This window comes from Notamacropus eugenii, chromosome X, assembly GCF_028372415.1.
Source record: "Notamacropus eugenii isolate mMacEug1 chromosome X, mMacEug1.pri_v2, whole genome shotgun sequence".
NCBI lineage: Eukaryota > Metazoa > Chordata > Mammalia > Diprotodontia > Macropodidae > Notamacropus > Notamacropus eugenii.
In genome coordinates, this window is record NC_092879.1 from 66,750,752 (window position 1) to 66,767,809 (window position 17,058).

Here is a 17,058-nt window from a genome sequence, read left to right on the forward strand (position 1 = left end):
TTTTCTTTTTCCTTTTCCTTTTTTAATTTTTTTTTGTCAGGTGATATTTCTTTTTAAAGCATTAATAATATGGACCTGAAGATTTTTTAAACAGGAAGTCTTCATGATCAGATCCGTGCCTTAGAAAGTTATTTTGACATTGGAAAATTTGAATGGCAATAGGGGAGTTTTGAAGAAGAGTGGGTTTGGAGTGGAAGACCTTGAGTTAAGTTTTAGAAATATTGGAACATGTCATTTAAATGTCTAGTAAGTAAGGCAATACATGATTTGATGTAACAAATAGTAGTATTTCTATTCTACTCCCAAGACCACTAAGTCAGGGGGAATAAAAGGAGGTCAGAATACTGAGAAGGAAGACCAGAGATATTGTGCTATCTAGGAGAAGTCAGGTGTCAGCGAGAGCCAGAAGGTGGAAGACCATGAGAAAAAGAGGTCTATAATGAAGGGAAGTTTGTGAATTATGGAGAGGAAATTCCAGGAAAAGGGGCAGGCAATTGTACACAGAAATGTTGTGGAGATAGAGTTGAGGGGGATGGAGGTGACAGAGTGGGCAAGGGGAACCCGAATACCTCTTCAGCAGTTGAGAATTCTGTATCCCAGGGAGTGGGAGCATAAGAGATTGAGGGAATTTGCTGTGCTCACCGTTGGAGAATGAGCCCAGACAGAATATCCAAGGATGTTGGAGCTAGATGAGTAAAATATTATTGTTTGTCTACTGCCCTTGTGGTCTTTCTTCTTTTATTTAGTGGCTTGCCATTCTGGGTCCTAGGGTCCATACGACTTCAAAATCTTCATGTACCATAAAAATTTAACGTATCATGTTTATTTGAGGTTTTCCTTCATGACTTTCTCCCTTCTTTCTATTCCCAACTTTGAAGATGAAATATGAAATATATTTTCTCCCCATATTTGTCCACCTACTAGTCAACAATACTTATCAGAGCCTCTCTGAAGGCCTGGTCAGAGCAGCTTAAGAGATGTCACCCTATTTCCAGAAAGGAAATGTCATGTTCAGCCACTGGTCATTGTTCTTCAGCCATTCTGATTAAGCCCTTAGCAGCACTTGTGGAGGAGAAATAGGCTATGCATGTTCTCCTTTGGATTATCGTCTTAGAAAAATAGAGGGCATTTCATATTACTTCTATTTTGGCAAAATATATGTTCAAAAATGGAGGAGAACTTTCTGGGAAATATGGTAAGTAGTCTGTGATACTTCCCTTCTTGATATGTCTATTCATCATGTGAAAATGTACTTACTTGTGCTCAAGTACAAAATAATTCCTAGCTGCCAGCCACTTAGGTAATTTGTAAAACACCATGCTGGATGTCATATCAACTGTGCTCAGAGATTACTGTTGCCCAGAATGCATAAGGGGAAAGAAAGCACACGGATTTGGTCCTCTCTTTCCATTTTAAAAGTCAAAATGGAGCCACTCAGAGCTTCATTAAACTTCCTTTCTCCACTGATGACTTCCTCCAGTGCCTTGGTATGTTATGGCAGTGACCCTGGGTTCCAGAAGAACACCAGCTGTGGCAGATCCTTGGGAGATAGCAAGGTGTCATGGAAGGAGTGCTGAGTTTAGAATCAGAGGAACTGGTCTCACATACCACTTACTAGCTGTGGAACTTTTGGAAAACCACTCCACCTCTCTGGGCCTCAGTTTCATCATCTGTAAAATCCTGGGCTTGGATTAGATGACCTATAAGGGTCTAACCCTATATCTATAAGCATGTGTATGCTGTAGAGTTATAAAAGCTTTGATTCTAGCCTCTGTGATTAACTTTCCCTTGCTGACTTTTTTAGCCATGTGGCAACTCATTTTATGCTTTAATGGTATCTATCCATCCATCTATTTTTTATAAAATTTTGATTTCCAACTCTCTCCCCCGCTACCCTCCCCCACCAATTGAGAAGGCAGACAATATCATATCAATTGCACATGTGAAGTCACATAAAACATTTCCATATTAGATATATGGCAACTCTTAAAGACTATCTACTAATATTTAGAGGGATTGTATTCTCTATCAGTGGAGAGAATATCTCACCGATGAAACTGCAGATCTTTGCAATAATTAAGCGTCTCCTACCTAGAAAATGGAGATGCAGAGAGAAACTCCCTTCCAGTTGGAAACTGCTGATTTGGTGGCCCTTCAGGCTTTTGTTTAACTCCCTATGTGGCCCACGCTTTGTTATATACCTCAAGAAGGTTAAACGTTTTCATAGGTCCCACATGCACCAAAATATTTCTAGGAGTGCTTCTGTGCTAGCCAAGAACAAGAAACAAAGTAGTTGGCCATCATTGGGGAATGACTAAAAAAAGCTACCATATGAATTACAATAGAATGTTATAATGATCTAGGAAATGATGAATATGAAGAATTCATAGGAGCACTGGGATATTTGCCTGAACTGATGCAGAGCAAAACATGCAGAACCATGAAAAGGTATGTAGTAAGGACAACAATATATTAAAAAAACAAAAAAACAAAAAAACTTTAAAAGGAAGCCAAATTCTGTGTCATTGTAAAACTGATAGTGGTCCTTGGGAATAGTTACTAAAACATACTTCATTACTCTCAGCAGAGAGGTGGAGGACTATTAGACCAGAATGGTGTATATTTTGTAAGACATGATCACCTCATCAAGGGGTTTAGCTTAACTGTTTATTTTTCATTACAAGAGAATGTTCAGTTTAGGGTATGAGTGTGTGCATGTGGAACTGGGGTGTGTATCTGGGGAAAAAAAACTCTGATATAAAAACAAAAGGCATCAGTGTCCTTCATAATAACGACAGAATATATAAAGTATTTGGGTTTGCTTCTACCAAGAAATAAACAACTCCTATACGAATACAAAATATTCTTTGCTGAAATATAGATATACTTAAATAATTGGAGAACTACTAATTGATCATGGTTGGTCCATGCCAATATAATAAAAAATGGCAACTAAGTAAATTAATTTCCTATTTCTATGCCATTCCAATCAAACTGCCAAGTGGTTACTTTATAGAGCTAGAAGCAAAATAACTAAATATCTGGAGAAGTTAAAAAAACCTCAAGGGAATAATGAAAAATATATGGAAAGGAAGAGGCCAGGAGAACCAGATCTCAAAGTATAGCAGTAATGGTAATAATGATAACGTAACAATAATTGCAACTGTAATAATAGCTAACATTTACATAACCCTTTAAAGTTTGTAAAATACTTTCCAAATATGATCTCATTTTTGAGATATTGATTCTCACAAGGTGCTATTGGAAGGTAGGTGCTATTATTACCCCCATTTTACACATGATGAAACTGAGGCTGGTGGAAGTTGAGTAACTTGCCCAGGATCATATAGCTAATTAGTGTCTGACACCTAATTTGTACTCAATTCTTACCGACTCTGAGCCCAATAGTCTATCCATTGTACCACCTAACTACCTAGTTATCATCAAAATTATTTGGCAGTGGTTTATTTTTAAAAGTTGATAAGTGGGACAGATTAGGTCCACAACCCACAGAACCAAACAAAACTAGGAAACTCATATTTTAAAAACCCAAAGACCCTAGCTACTGGTGTAAGGAATCACTGTTAGTGAAAAACCATTGTGATAATTGGAAAGTGGATTGGTAGAAATTCGGTTCAGAACTAGAATAGCATCTCCCACCATATACGTAGGCTCCAGAGGGAGCCTGTGGACCTAGTTATAAAAAGTCACATCATTAACAAATTAGACTACCATGGAAGGAAATAGATAGTTTTTACAACTACACATAGGGGAAGAGGTCTTAACCAAACAAGGAATAGGGAGAATCACAAGAGAGAAAATGGACAATTTTGATTTCATAAAATTGAAAAATATTCACATAAACCAAGCTGATGAAATTCAAGTTGGGAAGGAAAATCAGTTTATTAGGGAGAAAAAAAGAATCTTTGCAGCAATTTTCTGTGAGAAAAGTTTTGTGGCAGGGGAAAAATGAAATGACTAAGGAAACAAAGGACTATAGACTAGACCTATAATTGAATAGAAAGGGAACTGAACTAGTTCCAGAATTAAGTCCCAAGATGGAGTCAGTGTGATCCACCCAATTCCCACTACCACTCTCTATACTAATTTCCCCAATTCCCTCATTCTCATAATTAATATGCACAACAAACTGGTTCATATATATATAAACAAGAGGGAAATGTTCTTGGATTTGATTTATCTTGGGCAGTGGAGTGGATGGAATTGTAAGTTCTGAATGGTCCGGATTACATTGCATACCTCTTAGGAACAGGTAGTCTTAATGAATATGGTGTACAGATTAGGTGATAAGCTCAATGTCCTCTGTCCCAATCAGATCACCTTTGAAATATTGTCCTCAGATATGGGTACTGCATTTGATGGAGGATTTAGATTAGCTGGAACATGTTCAAAGGAGGGTGATTATGATGGTGTAGGGTCTAGAGACCATCAAGAATCTTTTAAAGGAACTTGGAGATGCTTGACCTGGATAAGACCTTAGGGGACACATGACAGTCCTTTATCTTCTTGAAGGCAACTGTTGGCTATTGTGTGGAAGATAAAGAGTTGTTCTGCTTGGCCCTGGAGTGCAGGACAAAGAGCAATGGGTAGACATTGCTGAGAAGCAAATTTTAATTCCCCATAAAGGACCTTTCTAATAAAGAGTGGTCAAAAGTGTAATAGACTTCCTTCATTGTAGTAGATTTCCTTCTCACTAGAGGTCTTCCAGCATATGTTGGCTGACTCCTCAGGGATGTTGTGGAAGGAATTTCTCTGTAGTTGTGGTTAAACTCAGCGATGGACAAGGTCCCTTTCAACTCAAGATTCTGACTTCCAAGATTCAGTAGCTAATATTAACAAGAATCCTTTGTCCTGGGACAGCACTTGATGATTTGTAATGTGATTCCATTGTTAAAAACAGTCAATGGTGGCTGTGTGTCTTGTGTTATCATTTGAAAAATAATAGTATTGCCTCATAATATCTCTTTTTCCATGGTATCACCATTTTAGAGATGAAGGAACTGAAGCTTAGAGAGGTACTCTCCATGTCCAAGATCACTCATTTAGAAGGTGGTAGAGCTGATAATGAACCCCTACCCTCTCATCTTTGAACTCCAGTACTTAATAGGCTATGCTATCCTGATCTTCTTTTCCAGTTTGCGCTTGGAACAGTGATGTTCATTTATCTCCCTGCCCCAATTATATGCAATATCTGTTCTAATTATAGATTGTAGATTTAAAGCTGAAAGGTATCTCAGAGAGTATCTTGTCCAACCTCCTCACTTTACAGATAAAGAAACTGAGACCCAGGAAAGGAAAAGGGCTGTGCCCAAGCTTACATGCATAGCAAACCAAGTGAGTCCAAGTGAAACCATTTTTCATCAGTCTCATGCTGCTCTACTGAATTTATTTGGTTTTATAAAAAATAATGAAAGCATTCCTCAGTCAAGTCTTCAGACCATTTGTTCTTAGGGAAATCTCCTGTCTCTCTCTGATCTCTTTTATAAACGTGATCATGTTCTCAGTTTTATTATATATATATTGACATCTTTATAAGCTTCTTGAGCCTAGAGACTGCCATTTTTTTCAACTTTGTATGTCCTCCAGTAACTAACATAGTACTTTGCACATTTTTGTCATTTGTTCTGGCCTTTTGATTTTGTTATTATGTGCAGGAAACTGTGATGAAACTCTTTGTGCTAATAACCATCACCCTCCCCTCTGTAATTTCCTGTTTGAGAGAAGTTCCCCGGGGCTGCTGGGAGTGTTACTGTCTGTGGTCATGCAGTCATTAAATATCAGAAGCAGTCTTAGAACCCAAGTCTTCCTGACTCTGAGGCAGGCCCTCACTCTTTTCTCCCATAATGCCTCTCTGCCTTGCTCAGACAAAGTGTTTAATTAATAAACATTTATTGAGCCACATTCAATCCTCTTCCCTAAAATTGTTATACCTGAGTTCACTATCTGGGGAGCTGCTTGGATAGCCTGCTGCAATCTGTGCTCTTCTGAGCTAGGCCTGTGTAGAGGATTTCAGTCAAGGTCATGGAGAGAGCATCTCGTAAATCTCTCTGATGCTAGTAAACTAGCAAAGTTGCTGGACTAGGTTGATGAGGATATGATCATGCTGTTTCCCTTAGTTCACATAATTACAAAGCTTGAAGGAATCTTAGAAATCATTTATTCTTTTTTAAAAATCATTTATTCTTAACCCATTATTTTACAAAAGAAGAAAGTGAGTTTTAGAGAAAGGAAATGGTCTCAAAAGAGCACCAGTGCCTCTGACTACCAGTGCACTGCTGTTTCCCAGTGAAAAAAATAATGTGGAATCTGCTTTTGAAAAACCACAGCTGATGTGTTTCATAGCTCGAAAGATGCTTGGACACCACTGTTGCTTGGGAGACAATTCATGGTTCGATGTTTGCTGCAGTAACACGTGATGAACCTGAAAGTCACCATTGGCTGGTGGGTTTGTTTTGGTTCCAGCGATCAGCAATGGTCTCCATACTGAAGCATTGATCAAATTGGATAGGCTTAGATGAATCAGTCATTAAGATGGTCAGTTGTGCAGCATTTTACCTGAGAATCATCAGAATGATAAAATAGAAAAGATTCATTCCAAACCACTGAAACAAATGCTTTCCCAGGGTACATACACACAGACACACATAAATTGTGAGTATATATGTCTGTCTGTGTGTACATATATATATGTGTGTATATATATATATATATAATCTACCCACATAGAATTTGCCAACTAGCTCATCCCTGCCTAGAATATAAAATTTGGTAACAGTTTTTCATTTTATATTACCAAAAATGAACTTTCATATCTGTAACATTTCACAGGTGCAGCTGGAATATAAATCTTTCTCAGGCCTCTCAGTCTGATACACTGGGATGACTCTGGGAAATTATGTGGGACCTCTCTCAAAGCTTTGCCCCTTTCAAAAAATACATTATATTGATGACTTCTGTCATTATATCACAGGCATTTCTAGGTGGGGAAGACCACTCCCTGTCACCTCCAGATTGAATCTTCCTTTGTAAAACAGAAAAATAAGCCAGAAATAGCCAGGGCAATGACTTCATCTGACAACGTATACATTATTCCCTAGTAATCACTTGCCTCTCTGCACTGAACGGTTTCATTATTTGTTTCCAGGACCATCACTGTTTTGCTTTGTGTTGTTTTGATTTGGTTCTTCACTATTTAACTTTCTTTTAGTTGTCTTTTCACTTTATTATAGTTCTTGCGCATCTTTTGTATGTATACATAAATACACACATAAATTTACAGGATATCCCAAAAATTGGAGTATCTAGTCTTTCTATCAATCTGTATATTTATTTATCTGTCTATCCACCCCTTCATTCCTCTGTTTTACTGCAACTACTGGGTCAGAGGGAAGGGAATACTTAAATCACTTTTCTTAACTAATTCTAAGTTAATATTCAAAATGGTTGTACTGGTTCATAGCCCCACCCACAGTATATAAGAACTCCTGTCTTTAAAGGGCTGCTCCAATATTGTCTATTTCCCTTTTCTATTTTTTTTTTTTGCTAATTTGTAGGGTAAGGGGGTGAAATATCAAAGTTGCTACAATTTTCATTTGTCTTATCGTTGGTGATTTAAAGCATGGGATCCTACTTTACAGTTTGCAATACTTTTGAAAATTATTGCTACCCTCTGACCCCATTATCTTTTCAATAATGGCTCTTGATGTTACATAGATTTTTTTAATTCACTATATATCTTAGATCCATCGTGAAGCGTGCATCAGTCGTCTATTATATGCCAGGTAAAGCACTAGGTATACAAAGACCCCCCAAAAAAGATGAAACTGTTTCTGCCCTCAAGTTGCTTGCATCCTATTGGCAGAAATGACATATAAATATATATGTATATAAACACAAAAGGAAATTTGGAGAAAAGCATTATCAGTTGGGAGGGGAGGCAAGAGTAGGAGTTGGCACTTGAGGTGAGCTTTGAAATAAAGTATAGATTCTGAGTTAGAAGTGAGGTAGGAGTGCGTTCCAGGCATTGGGGACATGTAAAGGGGCCTCTTTCTGTCTGCGAAGTTCTATGGTTTATGGCTCCTCTGTGGTATAAGATTGTAACCAGGGCTGTTCCTCTGGGCTCCTTCTTCTATCACAATCTTCTTCTCTCTGTTCCATGTTCCTCTCAAGACCACCTCCTTAACTTTCAGAGCCTTAGGCCCCAGGCTTATCTGATGAATGGATCTCAACCTACTTGGGGAGAGTAGGGATCCCCACTGGCACGCTGCCAAGTGGTGAATTCCAAAAGCCTGTGTTAAAATTGTAGCTGTCATAAGGCTTGTAAGTAATCATTAGGGGATGATGAGGGTGTTGAGATTTGGAGCACCAGGAACAATGGGCTGAAAAGTTTCCTTTACTTTTTATCTTGTATGTAAGTAGATTTTTTTTGCACAATTAGAGGGTACTGTTCATGTTTATTCAGCACATAGAAGGGGAACTTGGTCCTGGATTATTTTTTATTGCTCATTCTTCCCAGGATTCCCCCTACGGATGCTTTTACAGAGCTCAGTGATCAGCACAAAGAAGCTCCTGGATGATTGTTCAAAGACTCTTAATGATGTCAAGGTCTATTGGGTTGGAACCATTTCTAGGAGAAACTTGGCACCAGCTTCCCAATTCGTTGTGGCATCTTTTAGCTGGACTCCTAAAAGAGGGTGAATAAGCAAGATTGCTTTCTCTTTGACAATCTGGAGGGCAAGCTGAAGGAAGTGGATATGTTTATCCTAAAGAGAAGACCTTAGGGAGATGACAGCTGCCTTCAAGTTTTTCAAAGAAGGAACTGTGTGACCTTGGGTCAGTTATTTAAACCACTCTGGGCCACAGTTTTTTCCTTTATAAAATGAGGAGAGTCGGATTAGTTGGATTTCAAAGTTCTTTTAAGTTTTAATTCTATAATGCTACCATCTATGATTCTATGAACTAGTACTAACAGGGTAGAAGTTGCAAAGAAGCAGACTTTGGTTTGAGACAAGGAAAAGCTTGCTGATGATTCCCAGAAGAGAATAAACTGATGTTGCAGGTAACAAGTTCTCCTTTACTGGAGGTCTTCAAATGGTACCTAGCTGTCCACGTGTAGATTATGTTGTAGAATAGCTTCTTGATCGGATGAGTTGGACCAAACAATTTGATATTCTTTCTAAGTCTGACATTCAGGGTTAAACCTTGTTTCATTCTACTAGTGTTGGGAAGTGAAATAAAAGAATGCCATCAACTCTGACCAATATGATGTACTGTCATAGAGTAAGTGATTTTCTATGTGTTTCTCTAGACAGCTGAACCTACTCTACAGTTACTAAAGAACAGACAATTTAATGGCATCTGGAGCTCTGGAAGACTAAACATCCCCCCACATAGCTCCTAGATGGTAGAATAGGGAGCCAGCATGCTGAAGTGAAGAGACCATTGATTTCGGAGTCAAAAGACCTGGGTTTGATTTAGAGCTAGAAAGGACATTGAAGGTAATCTAGACCAATCCACTTATTTGACACTGAGGCCCAGAGAAGTTAAGTGACTTGCCCAAGATGCCCCAGTTAACAGGGGAGGCAGTGTGGAATAGTGGAAAGAGCAACCAGAAGTCAGGGATCTAAATCCTCCCTCACATACTGCATGTGTGACTTTGGGCAAATCCCTCCCAGGACCTTCGTTTCCTTCTCTGTGAAACGAGAAAGTCGGACTAGATGGCCGTCCTTTCCATCACTAATTTGAACACTGAATCTAAGGGTATTCTCTGGACCGCCATATGTATAATATGTTGCATGGATCACATCCATGGTGGCATGCTATGACTTAGACCATATTGCTCTTCTGGGGACATATGTTCAACAATATTGCTTGGTAACCTGACTGAGAGGGAGTATGCCCACACCATCCTAGTCAGAAAGTATCTGTGTCATTCATTCTCGGTAGTCTACGCTCTTTCTTTTCCCTAGCTAGTGAAGACATTTATTTATATTCACACAGCATCTCTACACTTGAGAAGCAAATCCACTGAAACTTGGGGCATTAGGTATTAGTTGCACTTGATAACAAGGAAATTTGTCATGCTTTGGGGTCAAATCTATATTTCAATGAGTGACATTGTGCTTTTTTCTTCATGCATTGTAACATAGCCATCAGGAAAAAAATCACCTTAACTTGATTAGGAATTTGACTTGAAGGAACACCAACATAAAAGGAAATTCTATCATGTCAGGTTTAATATATTGTTTTACATGGTCTGATTTCATTAAGTTTCCATTTTCATAACTTCCTAGTACTTCTCAAAGTCCTGTTCTAAGTGGTTATTTCTCTTTTTCCTTGTTGAACTTACACCTGGGACTCAACTCTGTCATATTAACTGAAAAGGACTAATTTATCACATTTAAAGTTCAGAATCTTGGAGCGTGCTATACTGATGATATAATATGGATGGAGTATATTGTCTGAGTGGAGAAAGGAGAAGGGAGCAGGCATTTTTAAAATATCTATGTGCTGAGTACTCCCTGTCCACTGTATCACCTAGCTTCCCACAGAAGGAAAAGGCTTGCTAGGATAGGTTGGCAATACTACCCCTTTTTTTGGTCTGTGATAGTTGAGACTAAGGTAGTATAGGCTGCTTCAGTCACAAAGCATCTCCCACTTTGGAGCCTTTGCACAAGTGGCTGCCCAGGCCCGGAATTCACTCCCTTCTCATCTCAGCTTCTTAGCTTCCTTCAAAGCACCACATCAGGCTTGGTCCCAAAGAAGAGCTACGAGAAAACCCCTTGCTGGGTTCCTTTATAGAGTTTGGGGTCCATGGATGTGAGATATAGGCTAGAACATCAGATATTTTTCACTGTGCTGATTGCTTTTGGTGATTTTTTTCTTCTTTTTTTTTTAAAAGTTCTTTGTTATAAGGGATGATTCTCTGGGAGGGGTTAGGGAGATGGGTCAAAGGAACATTAAGGACGTTGAGATAAATGAATGAACTAGCTGATGAGTAGGGAATTGAAAGTTTATATAGCATTCAGAAGCCAAATGAAGGGAGTGCCATAGATTTCATGATGACTCAAAGCTGCAACAGTGTAGACCAGAAAACCACAGTCCTTGAAGACACTGAAGTCCAGAAGCTTCTTTGCCTTTTTCTTTAATGCTACCTTAGATCCTTCAAGCTTCTTGGGACCGACCATCCAGAGGCCTCATCAAAGCCCCACATACACAACAGTTCAGCAGCATAGCCCCCAGAATGAGGAAGCCCCCTCGCTCTATAAAGGTCCTGTAAGATCTGACCCAGTAGAGAGAGTGCACAGAGGAACACAGGGCTACAGGGCCCACCCTGCCTGTTCTGACTCAGCTCCCCACCCTGACTCATAGCCCAGCATACTGTCCCTTCATTCTACCCCTTTGCCCCAGATCTTGAAGTCCTGATTTGGCAGGATGGTTTTCCAGAAAGGTCTCTACCAATTCTGGAACAAACGTATACTGTGTCACATATCTTTTCCTTATTCCTCTACTTTGCCATTCTATTAGATCTACCCCACAAATCAGATAGCCAGAGGAATATTTTCTGTCTATTCACCGTTAGCAGTGAGGGGTGAGGATGTTAGAGAAATTATTAATACATCTGCACTGTTGTCACATGTTGGGATATCAGTGGAGACCTTCCATTGCTAGGGCAAAGAAGTATCTATTGGGGTCTTAGGTCAGTGCCAAATGAGTATCACAGAACTGCAAAGTAGGAAAAGATCAAAATGGCCATCATTCATGTAGAATGATTTGTTTTCATGCCCATTTTATTTCCACCGAATTTTCTACTTTGTCCATGTTGTTGATTATAAAAGTATTTTCAAACCAGGTAAAATTTGAGGTTTAATGAACCTCTGGGATAATTCTTCTTCATTGTGTCCTTGGCCAAAACAAACTGCATTTTGATAAGATCTCTTCCTTTAATTAGGAGCCTGACAAATTCTATAAAGGAAATTCGACTGGTGTTTCCGATCTGTTTATCCTTAATCAAAATGTTCTTTCATAAAGACTACTTAATATGCGTCTGATGAGTCTTTTGGAAAAAGAGACACTGAGCCCTTAGGTATCATTCCAGTTCAAGTTCAGATCTTGGAGCTAAATCTGATTAATTGAGGCAAAGAACTGGTCCATGATCTCAATGGCTTCAAACGTTAATGGAAAACTTAATTTTGAGCAACTTGGGGAGAAGGGGAAGAGGTGTTATCATGATTTTAAATTTTTTTTTAGCATTTTGGAAAAACTAACTGCATTTTGAATGTCAGACACGATTAATAGCCTTGTATTTGATACTATGAACATCATATCTGCTTAAAAATGGGTATAAGTCATTCTCAAATGGCAAGTTGTAATAAAATCCTGGAGGGCACTCATCTGAAATTGAATAATTGGCCCATTTGCATCCTGTCATCATATTAGTGTGGGACCTTGGCCAAGTCCTTTGTTTATTGTAAATGGTGAGGCATATTCCAAGAAGCAGATTTCTCCCATCTGCCCCTTCCTCTCCACTATTACCCTTGCTCATGCTCTTATCACTATTTTGTGGAGCCAGTATAATGGATGCCTAACTTTTTTGCCTCTCATTCTTCCCTCTTTACCTCCATCCAAATCCACTTGCCACATCACTGCCAAAGTCATCCTCTTAATTCACAACTCTAGTCATTCTTCTTCTTATCTGAGAATCAAATAAATAGAAAAACCCTTCCATAGCTCCTAACCATTTACTGAATAAAGTTATATTCCTTAGTTGATGTTCAAGACCCTCTACAATCTGGCTCCAATTTACTCACCAGATTTTCCCTGTACTATTCACCTTTGCATATTCTTGATTTCTGCCAAATTGGACTCTTTTCTGTTTCCCAAGCACTATGATGAATGACATTGTTACAAAGAAAAATAAGCTACCAGGAAGGCAGGAGCTACTGAGTTATGTGCCTATATTTCCTCAGTTCTTATCATGAGACTCTACTACCCAGATGTCCTTGAGTCACCGTCCTACTGTTTCACTCCCCTGCTCATAAACTCTCGGTCATTTTCTATTACTTTTTGGATTAAAAAGTTGGCTCTCCTGGTCAAGGTAAAACTCTTGCCTTGAGCCTTGAATGCTATCTTCACCCATGTGATCTGACAAATTGACTCCATTATCATTCTCCTACTCTCTCATCACTATCTCCCCTATTTACTGATTCCTACCCTACTGCCTACACAGATGCCCAAGTTGCCCCTATTTCTTTAAAAACAAACCCTCTCGTGACACTTCCACAAATTATCATTATCTACCTCTTTTCCTTTTAACAAACTCTTGGAAAGAGCTGCCTTTCTTCTCTCTCTCACTTCCCAGTCTTACATCTTGGCTTCCTGCTTCATCATTCAACTGAAATGGATCTTTCCTAAAATACCAGTGATCTCAAATTGCCAAATCTAATGACCTTTTCTCCATCCTCATCCTTCTTGATCTCCCTGTGAATCTTGCCACTGTAGACTTTCCTCCTATACTGGATAGTTTCTGTTTTTTTCTCTTGATTCTCCTCCATGTATGGGGTACTTCTCAGTCTTTTTTGTTGGATCATTAGTTATCTCTCTCTTCCTAAACTGTGGGTTTCCCTGAAGACTTATCCTGGACCCTTTTTTCTCTGTACAACTCCTGTGAATTTGATGATCACACGCAATGTCCAGATCTCTATATCCAGCTCTAATCTTTCTCCTGAGCTCCAGTCCTATACCCCCAAATACCAGTTGGATATTTTAAGTTGCATATCCAGTTTGCATCCCAAATTCAGCATGTCCAGAACAGAACTCATTATATATTTCCTCCAAAGTCCACCCCTCATTGACCCTCCCCTTTTCTTTTGAGGGCCCCACTATTTTCCTAGTCATCCAGGTTCACAACATAAGAGTTCCACTTGTCTGTTTAGTCTCTTTCACCCACTCACCCCCATATCCAATCAATTTGTAGGTTTTTTTGAGTCTACCTTTATCATATCTCTGGCATTTATCCTCTTCTGTGTGCTCACATGACCTCTACGAGAGTTCAGGTCTTTATTACTGCTCACCTGGAGTACTGTCCTAGGTTCCTAATTGATCTCCCTGCCTTAAATGTTTCTCCGTTCCTAGCTGTTTCCCACAGTGCTGCCAAAGTGATTTTCCTAAAGCTTAGATCTGACCACATCTCTCTCCTGCTCAGAGAGTTCCCTGTTGCCTGTAGTATCAAATACAAATTCCTAGATTTGACATTTAGCACTCTTTACCCTTTGACTAAAGCCTACTTTTCTAGGCTTATTTACATGTTACTCCCCATTATGCCTTTGCCAGTTCTGCTACTTATGATACTTATAATACACATGGCAGATGATAATGTGCACTTGGATGGAAAACCCAATAAATCTGTCCATCACTTAATGAGTGCTTTATCATTCATTCATATATTTGGACAGGCCCTGATGGTGGACAAGGCCCTGGGCCCAGAACTGAAGAGGAAGAGGAGTATTGGATGAATTTCATTTAAGACACTGTACTGTGTTTCAAGTGATTTCAGGCTGTTCCCTGATATAAGACAACTTAACTCCAGTATTCTCCCAGTGACAGTATATAGCTACTGATCAGAGGATGACACGATCTCTGAAACATTGAAATTCCAGGTGAGTCAGAAGGCAATGAAGAATTGCATGGTGGGTGTAAGGCATTGCTTCAACAGTGACTTGATATAAAAAGTGGTACAAGAGGCATCATTCAATCAACAAGCATGTATTAAACATGTGCCATGTTTCAGACACTGGTGCTTGAAAGGCATGGAGAAAGAATGAAATCATGGTTACTTGTAATGGGGAAGAGAAGTACATATATAAGTAGAAATAACATGATTACAAAGTAAATAAATACAAGTGTATACAAAGTAATTAAAAACAAGGTAATTTGGGATGGGGACACTGGAAGTTGAGGCAATTGGGAAGGACCTCATGCAAAAGGAAATGCTTGAGCTGAGTCTTTTTTAAAGTAGTATTTTATTATTTCCAGTTACATGTAAAGCCAATATTTTACATTCATTTAAAAAGTATTTTGATTTCCAAATTTTCTCCCTCCCTTCTTTTCTTTCCTCCCTTCTCCTTTCCCTAAAACAGTAAACTATTTGATATTTATGTGCATTCATGTAAAACATATTTCCATATTAGTAGTGTTGTGAAAGAAGAAACATACCATAAGAAGAAAGCCACATAAAAATAAAGAAAGTGAAAATAGTATTCCTTGATCTGCATCCAGACTCCATCAGTTCTTTCTCTGGATGTGAATAATTATTCCACATGATTCCTTTGGAATTGTCTTAGATCATTGTACTGCTGAGAAGAGCTAAACTATTCATTGTTGATCATTATACAATGTGGCTGCTATTTTGTACCATGTTCTCCCTGGTTCTGTTTACTTCACTTTGGATCAGTTCATGTAAGTCTTTCCATGTTTTTCTGAGTGCATCTTGCTTGTCATTTCTTATTGCACAATAGTATTCCATCACAATCATATACCACAACAATTGATACATTGTTTAGCCATTCCCCAATTGATGGGCATCCTCTCATTTTCCAATTTTTGAGCTTAATCTTGAGAAAGAAAAGAAATTCTGTGAGGTGGAGGTAAGAAGGGAGTGTGTTCTAGTCATGGACAATGGCCAATGCTAAGGCAGGCAGATGGGAACATGTGAGGAGCAGAAGTCCAGTTTGACTGGATTGTACAGTGCAGGAGAGAGACTAACATCCAATGAATCTGGAAAGGCAAGTTGGAATCAGGTTGTGAAGGACTTTAAAAGCTGAACAAGATCACAGTGGCAATAGGGAACCTCTGGAATTGATTGAATTGGGGAGAAGCACACAGGCAGATCTGTGCTTTAGAAAAATGATTTCAGTAGGATGAACTGCAGTGGGGAGAGACTTGAGGCAGGGAGGATAAATTAAGAGGTGAGAGGTGATGAGCACCTAATGTAAGGTGGTGGCTGTGTGAGAGGAAAGAGTTAGAGTCAAGAGAGGCCATGTGAGTAGAAATGATAGGATTTGTCAACCAATTGGATATGTGGGGTGAGGCAGAGCAAGGGTTTGAGGATAATACTGAGAGAAAAAGAAAGCGAACTTTTAATGCAGCAAGGTAAAGAGACAACAAATTAACAGCCTGCTCTGGTACACTATTCTGGTGAAACAGTAGAAGAACCAGAAGATTTAGGGAAAGGCATGGACAAGAAGCTAGAACCTGCCCAATGAGAAGCAACACCTACACTGAGGAGATCACAGATTTACTGAAATGTCCTCGCACAGGTTCCCAACTGTCTTCCCTCCCTGTCTTTGCTTTCCCTCATTCCCCATATCTAGAATGCTCTATTATTAGACCTGGTTAGATGACATGGATATCAAGATGTCTTCTGCCTTGAAATTCTTTGATCCTGTGAATTTTTACCTACGCAGCCAGGGTAGAGCAACCACAGTTTTACCCATAATTTAGAAGGCCTGAAAACACTTGTACTCCATCACAGGCAGAAAGTACCCCTTTTATCACTTAGTTAGGAAGAATATTTCATTTACAAAAGAAGTTAAAAGGTGGCATACTTCCTCCCCCTGGTGGCTGCATCCCATATCTTCCCTGACCTAGTGCCTCCTATCCTGCTCCCTCCTTTGGTGGTTGCATCATGTCTTCCAAGGACCTCTGTCTCTTCCCCGTGGACCAGAGTTCCAGAGCATCTCCTCCAGCTGGATCTTGGGTCCTGAGATCCAAGGTTTGCCTTCACCATCTTGCTCAAATGACCTTGTGTTAAAATGTTCATTTGAGGTCACCTTTTCTACTGCTTGCTTTGGATGCCAGAATTCAGCTCAATTCAGTGAGCTTCCATATCTTAGGCACTGCAGATGAAAACAGAAAAAAAAAACTGCTCCCTATCTTCAAGGAGCTTATAATCTACTGAATTAACTAGTCACAGCTTACTCAACTTCCAAGTGGGTAGTACTCTACAAGCTTTGTTATAGCTCTCCTCTACACAGTCCT

General features: G+C 39.2%; 1 long non-coding RNA gene across 2 annotated transcripts in view; it reads left to right on the top strand.

Annotated features, from left to right (window-relative positions):
• LOC140515554 (uncharacterized) overlaps window positions 1-17,058 on the top strand; it is a 168,681-nt gene that overhangs the window by 10,618 nt on the left and 141,005 nt on the right. The window contains exon 2 of one of the 2 annotated variants that reach the window (XR_011971083.1): window positions 14,475-14,678. The exons of the other annotated variant lie outside the window; for it this stretch is intronic. This is a non-coding gene — a long non-coding RNA (uncharacterized lncRNA). The remainder of the gene's footprint in view (window positions 1-14,474; window positions 14,679-17,058) is intronic. 2 annotated transcript variants of the gene reach the window in all.